Here is a 15,246-nt window from a genome sequence, read left to right as displayed (position 1 = left end):
GGTCCTGAACACAGAGATAATTGAGAGGTAAATGTATAAATGTTTTTCTGCACCGTGAGCTTGATGTGCCTGTGCATTCATCAGCAGCACTCCCCTGATTTCAGTGATGCAAGATCAGATCCTCTGCACCCATCTGCTTGAGAAGATGGCAGAGGACAGCCACAGAGGTACTTATTCCTCCTGCAGAAAACATTGCTCAGCTGCAGAAGGGAAAAAAAACAAGGAGGATTAAAGTAAAAATCATAAAAGAAATACTGAAAAAACCGTCATATTTCAGACCTGAACATACAGAATGACATTTCAGATTGCATCAAGCAATGCAACAACGCTGTCCTGCAGCTCATTAGCCTGACTTGGTGTTGACTTTGGAGAGCTCTTTACGTATGTCATTTAATGTAGTATTGATTTTTCCTATGTGAGTTTCATTATTTGTGAGCTCTCCTAAGATGAGAAAATGTGATGGAAAAAATGGAGATTTTCTGTTGGCTGGTATTAACACTTGACTTTCTGCCCCACTTTTGTGCGCAGAGCACAGAGCTGCATGGAAATGGAGCCAGCACTAAGTCTGTGCCTTGCTGAAAAGCGTGGTTGTGCCCCATAGAGCCTTTCACACCTCCCTGGGGCTCACCACAGCCCCACTTGCACTCTCCAAGCCACAGGGAGAGAGGGGAGGTCTGTGCATGCTTGACAGGATGAAGAGACTGGGTTGACATACAGAGAGAAACTTGCAGAGGTTTACCCAGCAGCAGAGCTGGGTAAAAAGCACAAGATTTTCTGACTGAGCCTCAGATCCTGCTCTGCCCCTCAAATGGCATTCCTTGGACAGAGCAAGACCCAGAGGCCAGGGGCTGGAAGGGCAGGGACTCAACAGCCAGTTACAGATTCATCTCGATCTAGGTATAGTTTTTGTTCCCATGGATTTTTTTTGAGTTTAGCTTGTAGCAGCTCTAGAAGGTAGAATTAATTTTAATCTTTGACATGCCAGTTTCTCCCACCTGCATCATGAGAGAAATAGTGCTGGTAACTCAGATGTTATATTCTTATGGTATCTGCACTAAGCTCATGTTTATTAAGCCTGATTATGGAAACAAGAATGTGTCCAAAAAGGACACTGAAAACAGTGGGGCAGTAGAGAAATAAATCTTAACAGTCATACCAGGTGTACAGGAACAAAGCCAACCACTGTGCAAAGGTTTTCATGCATTCTTAATTTTACAGATACAACCAGATCCATTGCAAACAACACATAAAGAGAGCTGTGATCAAGGTGCCAGCAGAAATGGGATTCCATCCCAACAACCCATCCCCTGATCCTACCCAGATGCCTCCCAGCCATGTGGGAAGCAGCTGCCATTTACCTACCTAATTCCATGTGCCCCTAGATCCAACAGGGATCCCAACATGTGGACAACCCCTCTGGGAACATGCTCCTCTTGTTTTTCTGATCATACCTTTACTTGGCTGCTCAGGAGTTCTCTATTGTCTGAGAACTTCAATAGAATCTGCTGGGCCAGATGACTCCTTTTGCATTTTGACAAACTAAATCCCTGTATTTTTTCTCTGTGTAACTGGAATCAATCATGTGGGGATTTGTACCATTTTTTGTTTGGTTTTTTTTTGTTTCTGTTATTTTTAATCAAGTAGTGATTAAGAATGAGACATAAAAAAGGTGGGTTTATAGTCATATGAAAGTAGCTTATATATTCTGAGTGAAGATAGATGTAATGGCATTACTTTTTTGTGAAGAATTGGGATGGCTAGAAATTGGATGGCTTTTAATTTTGTTTTTCAGTGCTTTCTTCAGTGTTAAGTTAATTAACTGGAAGGTGGCCAGATAACTTGGAGTCTTTACAATATTTGGGGTATTTTGCATAAAGAGAGACAAGCCCACTACTTGGTGAAATAATTAGATTAGCCTGAATGATTTAAAGCCCTTGGAGGAGGAGAAGGAGTTGCATAAGCTTAGTATATATAATGCTGAAGCTCTTTTTGATTTTTTCAGAGGCTTACTGAGGCCCTGGGAAACCAGGTCTTGTTTGTTAGGCACTGCTCTGAGTCCACAAACCAACCAGAGAGCACCAAAGGAAGTAGAGGTAGCTGGCAGTGATTACCTAGAAACCAGGCAGGTCCCAGCAGCAAGCAGAGCTCAGATCCCTGGGGGCCCATGAGCTGCAGATGCTGGTTTTGACCCACTCAGATGCAAGGCTGATTAATTCTTCCAGGAAGGGCTCTACCCATGTTTGCCTCATTGAGCAGAATTCCAGCTCATATCCCAGGCAATGACCTTCTTTTACCAGAACTAAAATGAGGAGGAACAGTGACAGAATTGGTGCATGTGACATACCCCTGACCCCTGCAAAATAAAGGAATAATTGGAAAAAAGGTAATAATTGGAAAAGGTAAATAATTGGAAAAAGCTTCTGCATCTAAAAACCCTTGGAAATAACAATATGGAGGGGAAGAAACCAAATAAACAAACCCTCAAAAGACAATCCTCTCTCTCTGCTGAATGTCAGAGGCACAATGCCAGCAGGATTCCTGTGGAGACCACGCTGTGTTCCACACCCTAACACAGGGTTAGCAGACTCTACTGCTGCTGCTAATGCCATCAGCCTTAAGCCATGCCTTTTTTCAGAATACACCATTTAGCAGGAGTGTCACCTTGCTACAATTGGCAGATAATGGATGTGGAGAATAATATCTCTGTGCCATGGTGAGACCACAGGACGCACACTCCAGCCCAGCAGGCTGACCCGAGGAGCTGGAATTTCCTTTGTCTCTAAAATCTGTCCCAAACCTGGCTGAAATCTACAGGAAAGCAGGCTCTGAGCAAAAATGTTGAGATGATCCATTTGCCTTCAGAATTTCATTTAAACTCTATTCCCAGTCGGAGTTTTATGTAACCATTTGTAGCTGAACCTGTCAGTCTCTGTCTTTTGTAGTACTACACAGGTAATATCTCTCTGCAAGGATGAATTATTTTTGTACTCTTCCATATTAAGCCTGAATTCAGTCTCTCAGTCTTTTCTGGGCATATCTTATTTTCTCCTGTCTGCCATTTTAAAATAGAATTTTATGCATATACTTTATATACCTTACTTATAACCTTCAGGCTTTAGAATATTTTTATAAATGGGACTAAAGTTACTAGATTCATGAAAATTCTCATGGTAAGGACCACGTGTGTGATTCATGATACTTGGGAACCACATGAAGAGCAATACATATTAATTTAGTAGCCCCAAAGTGATCCCAAATCATATGGAAACATAATTTTTGCTGACTGTTTCTGTACCAAATAGCTTTCATGTTCCTTGTCTTTTGAAAAACCACCCTCTGCCACTTCCACAATTTCATTATGAAAAATGCAGTTTGTCTGTATAGGCTTAAAAAAAACCTCGGTTCTCCCAATGAACATATAAAATATTAGACTGGAATTCCTATGGTATACTTTTGGTAAAGCTACAGGAGCCTTATTTAAATATTTTAATCTCCTTTTTTACTTGCCCTGGAATGTTGTTGGACACTAGAGCTTAAATGATCTCCAAGAGGCTTTCCTGTGAGCAATTGTTTGAGTTTCTACTCTGATTTTTTTGTTTCTGGGTGTGATTTCTCACAGTCTTGAAAAGCAACTTGTACAATTTGGCCATTTCCAAAAGAAACCTTGGATACTAGGTATTCTACAGAACCATGAAAGTACCACACTGAAATATAATAACATCACATTTGGAGCACTACAAAAGCATTTCTACAGCTTAAGCAGGAGGGCTTTATTTAAAATCCTATAAAACTTATATTAACAGAATTATTTCTCATTCTTTACAGTGTACACTCTCATCATTGTGTGGTTTCTCATTGTTACTCGTATTTTCCATCCCTGTGATGGTAATGTTTCAAATTGATGTTACACACATAGTTCACTGCCTTGTATTTATAGAATGATGAATTTCACTGATGATTTTGAGAAGCTGTACCTGAGTGGCTTGCCTGGACTGGTTTGTTGTACGTGGCATCATTTGCAATCACAACATGCAATAAGTTGTCTTTTCTGGGAAAAAAAAAAACAAAACAAAAATCCCAATCATCCCTGACCCTACCTCAAGCAACATCATTATTTTAACATAAAGCAAAAGGTGTTAAAGGTACATGACATCTAAAGGTGCATGATATGAGTTTTTTTGATATAGTCAGTGAAGTCATGCAGTGATGATTAAAGAAGAACCCAGACAAGTAAAATTGCTAGTTATGGATGTCTTCTGCTATGTTCACTTGATTTATGTGGCTTGAGTTGTAAATTACAATAAAAACTAATTTGGGAAAGGCATATTAGACATATGATTTGGACATGGTTTTCCATTTAGGAAATAAGACATTATAAAGTGTGCTCAGTAAATTTGCCCAAGGTGGTTACAAGGTAAATAATCAGAGAGAAGACAGACCTCAGTAAAAGGGGAAAACACATCAATCATGTCTTGCTTCTTTCTCTGCTGAGTAGGCTCAGTCCAGCTCCATCTGGTTTCTCAGTTGGAGTCCAATAATGTCCTGAGGAGTACAGAATTCTCAGCTACTTCCAGCATGGCATATTTTTTTCTCTTCCTGTTTCCTCTTCTTTCCTTTCTTCACGTTTATTAAACGTGTTTTTTTAGGATAGGGTCAGCATTCACAGGCCACTTAAAGGTTGGACTAATGCCTCTTCCAGCAATGGGAACAAAAGGGCAGGATTTGCTGTGGCATTTAGCCTGACAAATGCACTTGTACAGAGAGATGTGTATATTTATTAAAGATGAAGTAAGTGCACTGGCTGCTTTTCTTTCCCACAGTATTTTCAGTTTGGAAGCACCCCAAGACATTTCAGGTCTTTCTGTGTTTGAGATGGTAATTGGGAGAACAATTGAAAAGGATTGAGCACATAGTGAAGAAAAAGCAGTAGGAGGCAAAAATTTCTTCAGAAGAAAATATAACACATTACAGAAATTGAGTGCTCTACATGTAATAAGGCAAGCAAACAGACAAGAGAAAAGCAAAGAAAAGGCACAATGGAGACAAAAAAGGCTTATTATGACAAGAAAGGCAGAGCTATTAACTATCAGTCTGGTGATAAACTATTACAGTATTGCCAATGCTGTCTCCTGAAGAATGTAAGTTGTGTGATAAGAGATTTGGCCCCACACAGAGATAAAGAAAGTGCATGTGGTCATCTTTCCAAAAGGACAAGATAAGAAAAAATTGGGGGTGGGGAGACAAGGGAGTTGAGCTATCATTTTGAAGTGACTAGCACAGGCAAAAATACATAAAAAAGGGAACAAATGAACAAGCCCTGGAGTAAAATAGACCAACAAATCAAGCTTAACTTATGCAGATGTAAAGAGAAAGCAGATCTCACACTGGGTGTTGCTGATTTGATTTTAGCTGAAATTTAGTGCTCTGTTAATCAAATCACACAAATACAAGGGGATTTGGCTGTCAGGAGACCCTGAATAACATTTATCAATCAGCAAGGAAGAAAAACATCTTCCTCAAAGACTGTGGGTGTCCACAGAGGGCCTGAAAATTTCAAGATGATAGAAAAAGAGAATGAAGCTTTCTGGAGGATGGGAATGATACCAGTCATCTCAAATATGTTTTCTTATGTAGAATCACAGGTAAAATAAACTTTAATAGAGAAGGACAAAGAAAAATTTTCTCAATGTATTGTACCTTATACAACTATTTTAATGAGATATCAATTCAGATTTAGAGACTTCATGGCCAGGCATTGTTAAAATATGCTTGAAGAGAGCAAATGGGATCCACTGTGTGTGAGAGGGCTGCTGTACTCTGCCTGGGGTAGTGGAAGAAGTTCTTATTCTCTGTAAGGGATCAAGGGCACTGCATGATCTCACTGTTCTAGAAGAGTTTCATTGTGGCCACCTCAATTTCTAACACACCATCTTATAATGGAGTAACATTTAAGTCTGTCATGTGTGACAGAGCACCACACTGCCTAAAGTATAATTTCCACACAATACAAGTAGGAAATTGGAAAGCACCCACACCCCAGGTCATTTTATGGGTGCTGTGCATATTTTCTCCCAGAAATGTAAAATGGAAATTCAGTTATTTTTTTTTGCAGGAGCTCCTCATGGATGTTTTTCGTTCAAATGAAACAAGACTCACCTGTCTCTTCCTCTTGTCTTCTTTTCCTTCTCATGTAAAAATAATATTTTATATTTTTTATAATGCCATGAGAAAGTTTTACCTTCATTTACTTAAGGGTATGCAATGACAAGGAAGCACAAGGGAAAATATGTCTTAAAAGATAAAAGCCAGCTTAGTCTAGAATGCTTAAATCATACTCCTAAAGACATGGCTCTACAGGATGCAATTAACATTATTCAGATGTTTTATTGTATGTGTTTGCATTACTCCTCTGTTTAATATTTCTGTTTCAGTGTGTCAGGGGTTTGGCAAAATATGTCATAATTACCTTGTCTATCCCTGGAACACCTGATACACAGTCCCATTCCTATGCAATTTTTAGATGGCGTTTTAGTTGCAGAGATCCTACAGTTCTTTACATTCTTGAGCTTTCTTCCATTCTTGCTTTTCTTCTGTGTTGTGTCTGTCCTTCTCACTTTCCTCTGCCTCCACTGTGCCTTCATTAATCTAATTTGTAACTGACAGAGAAGGTCCAAGGAGGACAACTTGGTTATTCAGCTTGAATAAGGACCCTTGTAGGTCCCTTAGGGGCACTGGGCTATGGGGATAAAGGGAATAACACAGCCCAATTGCTGAGTGTAAGCAATGGGCTGTCAAACCATCAGCCCACCCAACAGAGATTGCACCAGAACCACATTTTAGTCCCTTTTCTTCAGGTTTGTGGTATCTTTTCCTACATAAGAGAATTACAAAATTCTTTTCCAGGTGTCACTGTGAGCAACAATTGCAGACCCCAACAGGAACTGCAGCTCCTGGCTCTGTGCTGAGCTGTGATCTCTCTGAAAGACACTGCAGTGGGGCAACACAGTCTTGCTGTTTGGAACACCCGACTTCTTTACACACAGTTTGTACCATGGGTATACTGTGCACAAATAAACATGTTTTTTTTTCAGGGCTTTATAAATTTACTGTATTTCAAGGCTCCTCACAGTCTTTGCTCAGGTCCCTTTTGCCTACTCTTAAGAAAATGTTTAAAAAAACACTGAAAGCTGACATTTATTTTGACCCTGAGGCTCAAGACTTTGAGGAAGGAGAAGCTGATTTCTAAATGCAGCACTTACTCCTGGAGAATCAAATGAGGCAGAACTTTTACAAATTAAGCCAACTACACAACTTTAGGATGAGGAAGGAAGAAGAAGTCGCCTCTTGTGAGTCAAGCAAATGACACCATAGGTCAGTGAATTCACCTCCAGACAAACAACTTTGAATTATATTATATCTTCTGGTTGGTGATCATCTGACCTTTCTTGAGACACTTTATTTTCATATCCCTCATTTTGTCTCAGCTCAACAGCTTGTTATTGAATAAATCACCAGAGGCTAAAGAAAAGCTTTAGCTGCTAACTCAGAAACACATTAGATGTGACTTCTTAGATACACTATTTCCATCACATCCATCATAGATATACAAATACAGATGTTGCCTGTGCCTAATCCATTAGAGAAGGCTCACCTGCTTTGGATAATCACTTCCTGCAAGCCCAGCCACACTTGTGGGAATTTCTTACACTTTTCTCACCAAGTAGCCATGAAAAATATACAGATCTCTGATAAATTGTTTTCTTCTTCGTTAGGCAGCCTTTTTAAATTGACTTGGTTGAGGAGCATGAATAGGGGTTACTGTGCATTCCACCTCTGTTCTGTTGTTTTTAAATTGGAGGTCATATTTCAGGAAAGCAATTAAGCACATGTTTAACTTCGACTGTGCTTTATGTACCCTGTCACCGCAATACCCACAAGATTAAGCACATGTTCAAGTGCAGGACTGCAACAGGGCACTTCATAGTCAGTGTAATGTGGAATATTTGGATTCTTGCTAGTGTTTTGGAAGAACAGGCAAAGTCATTTACAAACAGAAACTCCTGCTTTATTGTTTGTCATTTGTATATATATATATATATATATATATATGCAGCATGATAAATATAAATTTATTGTCATATATTCTTCAACATTCAGATGCAATCTGTCAATTTCTGGAGGCTGAGAAATGCTCCATGCTCCTTTAGAGTCACAGTCTAACTATAATATATGACAGAAAAATATCAAATCTGCAATGATGAAAAAAGAGGAGTTAAGGGAAGGGATGACAAACCTCATAAAAATAACTTTAGCATACTGCTGTCAAAATGAGTAATTTGTAAACACTTAAACAAAAGAAGGCTTTTGAGTATTTCTTTTTTTCTTTTTCCTTAATTATATCTGCCCATTTATGTATCCATGGATCGTTTTGTGTATGTGTATTTCATCCAAAGGGAAATCGTCATGGCAAACGTACAGTTTAAATGTTTTCCTGTAGTTTTCTTTCTATGACAAAATTGCCATCACATTTTTCCACCCTGTAAAAAACCATGTCTACCTAAAGCACCAGATGAACTGAAATGCTTCCAATTTTCCACAATAAAGAGGAGGAGTAAACAGATGTCTGGGAGTGAAGGTGTAACACATAATTCTCCAAACAATAGCTGTTGCTTTTTCATGGTTTTTTTTAATGTAATAAAGCTGCTTTATTTATTTATTATCTCTTATTGTTTAGAGGAAGGCAGTTTCCCAAAGAGGAACACCATTTTTTAGCCAAGAGAAATTCAGGAGAATGTTTAGTGTAAGGCTGAAAAGGAGGAAGTGGAGGAAGGGTTGAGGAGGTGGGAAGAGGCTTGTGAGAGGAGAAAAGATATTTGAAATGATGGTGCTATTCCAGTGCAAGGGACCAGCAAGAAGAGTGCCAGGAAAATGACATACAGAGAAAAAAGGCAGAGAAATGAGAGGGAGGACAAGGGAGAGGAGAGAGCTGTGCACAACAGCTGAGGAGAGATAGAGGAGCAAGAACCCCATAACAGCGATACAGAGAGAGAGGCAAGGTACCAAAAGTGGATCCAGAGCAGTGGGAAGAGATGATGCTGTAGCTGTTAGAAGCCAACAGGATGAAGAGAAGAAAACTAGTGTGCTGTGAGAAGAATGCAGGAACACAGATGGAATGTGGTGTCATCATTGACACCAATATTTTATTGGTTTTCTGCTTAAAAAAAGGGCAGATTTTGAGGCTCACTGTCTCAGCTCACTCGAAGCAGGGAAGCTCAGAGAGGATGTTGGCAAATGGTGCCTTGCAGAGGCTGAGGCAGGGATGGAGAGGACCAGGTACATCTAACAGGACAGCCTGTAGTGGAAAATCCCCTTGCTCTGGCTGGGGATGTGCTTAAGCTATGCAAGAGGAAGGTTAATTTAGACATCAGGAAAAAATTCTTCACTGAAAGAGTGATTAGGCACTGGAATCATCTGCCCAGGGAGGATGTGGAGTCACTGTTCCTAAGCACATTTAAAAAAACAACCAGGGGTGGCACTCAGTGCTGTGCTTTAGTTGATGAGGAGGCCTTAGGTCATAGGTTGGACTCAATGATCTCAAAGGCCTTTTCCAACCCAGTTCATTCTGTGATTCTATGGAATGTGCTGCAGAAAGTTCCCTGGCCTGAGCCTGAGGTCAGGCTCTCCACAGGATGTGCTGAATGTGTGATTTACTTCTGTGCAGAGGTTACTTGTGGCTTGCACACAGGCCTGGTTTGGGCAATTAAATTACTGCTGCCTTTGTTCTGCAGTTCTTGAGTTGGCTGTAGGGATGCTGGGCTGGCATCTTCTGGGAACCCTAACAGGGCTGGAAAACTGCACCAAACAATTATAGCTCGTGGAATATTCTGTCTCTCCCAGAAAACACCTCTGAGGTCAGTGTATCAAATCTGAAGCCCTTGAAAAAATGGGGCCATCACAAACACATTGTCCTCACTCACTGGTTTGGAGATAAGGAGCAGTGATCTTAATGAACATCTAATCCCAACCTCTTCAGCTCATTCAGGAAAATTTCTGGTAGAATATCTGGAAAAAAGCAGTAAAAATGCTTCAATATCTGAGCTGTATTGGGTCTGGGATGTGAAGATAAATGCCTCCTCCTCAAAGAAGACATGTCAATCATCAAAGTATGTCTGAGAGAAGACATTTTATATATCCAGATCTGGATTTTACACCTCAGCTTTCATTCTTAAAGGAAGTGATCTGAACCATCATCATCATGGATAATAGGTTCAAACACTTCTCAATCATGATGGGATTTTACTTGTAGTGCCAAATGAAATGCTCTAGGTCACATCATCCATGTAACCAGCAAGACACAAGCCTAAACTGTTTCCCTGAGACAGAAAAAGTGTCAAGGGAAAAACCAAGGCTCTCAGACATCAACCCCCATGGTCCATGTGCCAATATTCTTCCAGGTTCTTGAAACTGCCAGAAGGGAGATGGCAAATTGAAAAGAATGGATTGAATAACTCAGTTGAAATAGGGTCCTCAGGGGAAAATAGTAATAAATGTCTCCAGTCTTATCTGACAAATGATAAGGAGTTTAGAGGTGTTAGAGTGATTACTAACACAGCTACACCTCCAGTTCCAATGCATTTCTTCTCTGATAACTAATATACATCATATTTCTACGTCTGTCTCTGGCAGCAAGCACAGAAGGTTTGTACTTGCTTAAGAGAATATACAATGCAGAGGTGGCTGTTTATGTTTCAAATGTTTTCTCCCTGGCAGGTCCCAGTCACTGCCTCTCATTGCCAAAGGAAGCTACAGATTTAATGTGGCAAATTGTACCCAAGGTGCTGCCCAGCTGAAACCCAAAGGACCAGCATGTCAGCTCTAATCCCTGACCCCTCACAGAGCTGAGGGAAGGAGCTGCTGCCCCACTGCCTCCCATCCATGAGAAGATACTCTGCAGCTCTGTCCCCACAAGACCAGTGATCCTCTCTGCTGAGACTGATGCTCTCTCCCACGTTCTGCACGGTGTCTCTGCTGCCCACTGGCTCCTCCCAGGCATCATCACAAAATGAGGCTGGATTTAACTGTTTTCCAGTTTAGAAGAAGGAATGAGACAGTATCTGGTGAAAGCAGACCCATGGGTAAAAGCACCTGGCAACAGGCTGCTCATTTCCCTCTGAGGAACCTGGAGGTCATAAGGAAATTCTGTGTATAGAGAGGCTGCTGGGAAAAGTAGGAATGTAAGAAAAAACATACAGTTAAAAACTGCTTTTTGCATTTGAATTGACCTTTCATACTCTGGCTTATTAAGGCTTCCAATCACTCCTGCTGCTACTGCTATGAGATCTGGTGCAAGGGGATTGAAGGCCTTATTAGAATCTGCAAACCTGCCAGGAAGCAGTTTTTCCCCTTTGGTAATAAAGCATGAAAGGAAGGAAAAGAGTCTGAATCACAAATGTGGATAAAAGAGATATAGTCTGAAGTGTCTATCAAAAGTCATTAAATATTTGTCTTCTGCAGAGAGCACAACAGTGGAATAATTGTTACACTGGTACACCATGAGGAACTGAGTGAAGGCTTGCTCCTGTGGGAGGTCTTCAGGCTCTTCCACACAAAGAGTGTGGCACCCTGTAATGACTTGAATCAAATACCTGATCTTAAAAGTGCAGCAGAAATGAAAGCAAGGCTGTGCATCACACACTTACTGTCAGGGCAAAACATAGCAGTGAATTGATGACAAACCTTTTTGAGAATGACTCACTAACCTTCATCTCCAATTCCCAATTTCCCTGTCCCCACACTGCCATTTCTTAGAGAGGAATAAACTGGAAAGTTGTTTCTAGCAGTGGTCAGTGGTTATTTTTAGCTAATTTGAGATTCTCTCCTGCTGAAGGGAGGGTCCTGTCCTCGCCACCTCCTCTCCTTGGGCACATGTGTCAGAGCACCCAGACAAAGGCTGTGTACTTCCAGCCCCTCCCAATCACCTTATTTCATTTCACCTCGTTTCACCTCATTAACACAATGCTGATATGGGGAAGACTCAGGCATTATCCAGCAAATAGGAGTTGCATCCCTGTGAGCTGTCACAGAGCAAGTTAAATTCATCATGGGAATTCAGGCAGGGGTGGCACATTTACCCTGGCTGGGTGATGTGGCTCTGCTTCGTCTGTCACTCATGATCAGAGTGAGGAATTTTGGAAAACAGGCTATATAAATATAACAATGTACAAAAGCAGATGTCTCTCTGCAGTGTTACACACAACGGGCTGGATCATGAAGGCTCTGCCAGGTGGGTGCAGGGAAAAGAAATGGGATAATTAGAGAAGTTTCGAAGTAATCAGGTGCTGCCATGCTGTCCTGGATTTTCTGAAGAGGACAGCTGAGCGAATTCTTCCCTCCAGCTCTCCCTGGGCATGTCCTGCTCCTTACTGAAACTGCAAGCCAGCAAATGTACAGTGAGGAGCATCTTGTCACAGCCTGGTGCTTGAGGTCCTTTCATGTGGTTGGAATTTTTTTTTTTAGAAATAAGTCAAGATGAAGGAAAATGCTGGAAGTGCAAACATTTTTGATTGTCCCAGACCTCGCTTTATCATATCAATTTTGTGTCATTTTCTTAGCTGAAAGATTTCTTTCAAATAGCACCAGACCTGGGTATAATAAGAAAATATAGCAAAATAGCTGCTTTTCCCCCTTCACAGTGTCTGCTGGACTAAGATATTAATTCTCCCCAGGAAGGTCTTAGAAAGGTAATTTTGAAAATGCACATCTGGCTATCTTTAGATAAGGTTAATGCATATAACAAGTTAATAATTATTTACTTTCCCTGACTTAGGTGTCAGGATGTGTAAAGCTAGTAACATCAAAATAAACCCCAAACCCCAAACATGAAAACCTACCAACACCAACACATCAAATACATTATAAATTTATATTAACACTGTCATGTGCTCCTGTTCTTGCTTCCAAGAAGTCACAACCAACAAATTTAGCATTTACAGTGAGAGAATGAGGGACTGATTCACTCATTTTTGAGTAAGGTTTGCTGTAATCAGTCAAACCACATAAATAGTAGATGAATCAGTCCTGCAAGGTTAGAAGTATAAAATTTCATTCATCTATCTATATATATATATATATATATGTATATGTATATGTATCTGCTCAGAGCTACATTGGAGCAGTCTCTTTTAAGGGGTTTCATGAGCATGAGTTGCCAAATGGCTCAATACAAGATGCTCATATTATGCCCATAGAACTCCAAGTTCCAAGACAGAATTTGTGTTTGATACCATCAAAGTCCCAAGAAAAAATGCAAATTTAGGCCGAACTCCAGAATACCTCAGGGCAGGAAAACTTGTGCTCAGTGCTTGACCTTTGGAGTCAGCATTTCCTAAGCAGATCCTGAATGTCTCACACTGAGGAATGAAAAGGCAAATAGCCAACAAGGCAGATAGAAATGTCAAAGTACCTTGGATTTCTTCTGTTTGACACTATTTAAGGAGCATCCTTATCTTGTTGTACAGATAACCTCAGAGCTTTTCAGCATAGACCAGACTTCCAAGGATTGATGTCCACATGTCCCATTTCTGAGTGCCTAGAAATAGGCAATCACAAGTCTGAGAATTTAGTAAAGAGAAACAGTCATTTAGATGTTATAAAAAATCTTTTAAAAACTGTATCCAAGCAACTAAAGACTTGCAAATATTTTAGTTTGCCTAAACAATAATTAAAGGGAAGTGTGGTATTTTACATTAAATTGTAGAGAATGAAAAGCATTTTATCCATTTCAGGTTTTACATTAATTTTCCTCAACACAGCTTTGCAACACCACCTGTGTCCCAAACACAGCACAAGGAAAACAATTAAGTATTCTCCCTGAAAAAAGCAGAATCAAATCCAACCCAAGGATTACATCTTTCAGTCTCTTCCACCAGATTATGGCTAAAAGCAAGAGAAATATGCAGATCCTACCATTGCCAACCAAAACCTCCCACAGTGATCCCAGGAGGCAGAGGAAGGAGGACAGCTATGGAAAAACATTTCTCTTTGAGAAGCTGTAGCTGGTGCATGTACAGTGCTGGGGTCTGGCAGGATTGTATCCATCTCTCCCGGGAACTTTGAAGTTCTCTGCATCAGTGGCAGGCAAGAGGGTACTAAACTGGATTGAGTTCAGACTGTTAATTTTAGATGGTACAGCTGTATCATCCTCTTACTGTTCCAATGAGGGAAATAACATCTTGTGTCCGGTTCAGACAAGGGATATTAATTTTCGATGATAAACTCTTGCTGGCTAAGTCAGGATAACCCCAGAACTGGCTACAGGGTTCTTCCTTGGAGAGTTAAGTAATTAAGTTGTGAATCTTGAAAAAAACCCAATAACTTTGAACACTTGAGAGAACTGACTTGTCCTGTCAAAAGTCATATGAAAGAGGACTCCATTGAAGTTCTATCATCACATAACACTAAACAGAGAGGTCTGGTGTTATCTGAGGTGCTTTACTCTGTTCAAGACATCACCTAGGGCTGGCAGACATGACACAGGACAAATGTGAGACCTGCACCTTTCCCAGGGGTGCCTGGAGGCCAAGAGGGGTCGAGCATCTCAGGTGTCTGATGTGGGCAAATGAACAGAGCCCTCAGTCCACCCAAGCCACAGTGCCTGGGATGTTCAGCTGGCCAGCCAGTGCAGGGGGAGCTGAACTGTTCTGCTCATCCACTTACACACTTAAGGTTTGTTTCTGTTCTCTGTACACAGGAGTCCAGTGTTTGTGACGTCTTCAGGTATCCCACCTGGCCTCCAGCTGCAGCTTTGGAAAGGCAGGAATCTGCCATGTGTACTGTTCCATATTAGCCCTGACCAGATGATTTAGATATGAGGTCAGTAGGCTCACCAAATTTCTTCTTGGATTTTACTGCAGTGCAGTTCACATGCTGCTTAAGAGTGTGCTAACCCTTTTTTGTGGGTGCTTTGGGAGTTCACACCACTGAAAAGGGAATCCAGTCCTTTTGGAAACTCTGGGTCTTAATGCACAAGCTGCTCAGCCATTGTTGGAATGACTTTTATGACAGAAGAAAGAAGAAATGCCCAGGGCTAAAGGAGTTGATGGAAATGACCTATTTTGGATGGAAGTTACTCCAAATACTTCCTGTTGTCAGATCTTTGGGGCTACACTTGAAGATATCAGAGGAAGGGACCAGATCACTGTCACTCAAGTAATTAAAAGCACAAACAGTGATAGTCAAGAAAGAAAT

The sequence above is a fragment of the Parus major genome, chromosome 2 (genome assembly GCF_001522545.3).
Source record: "Parus major isolate Abel chromosome 2, Parus_major1.1, whole genome shotgun sequence".
NCBI classification, from domain to species: Eukaryota; Metazoa; Chordata; class Aves; order Passeriformes; family Paridae; genus Parus; species Parus major.
This window is presented reverse-complemented; position numbering follows the sequence as displayed.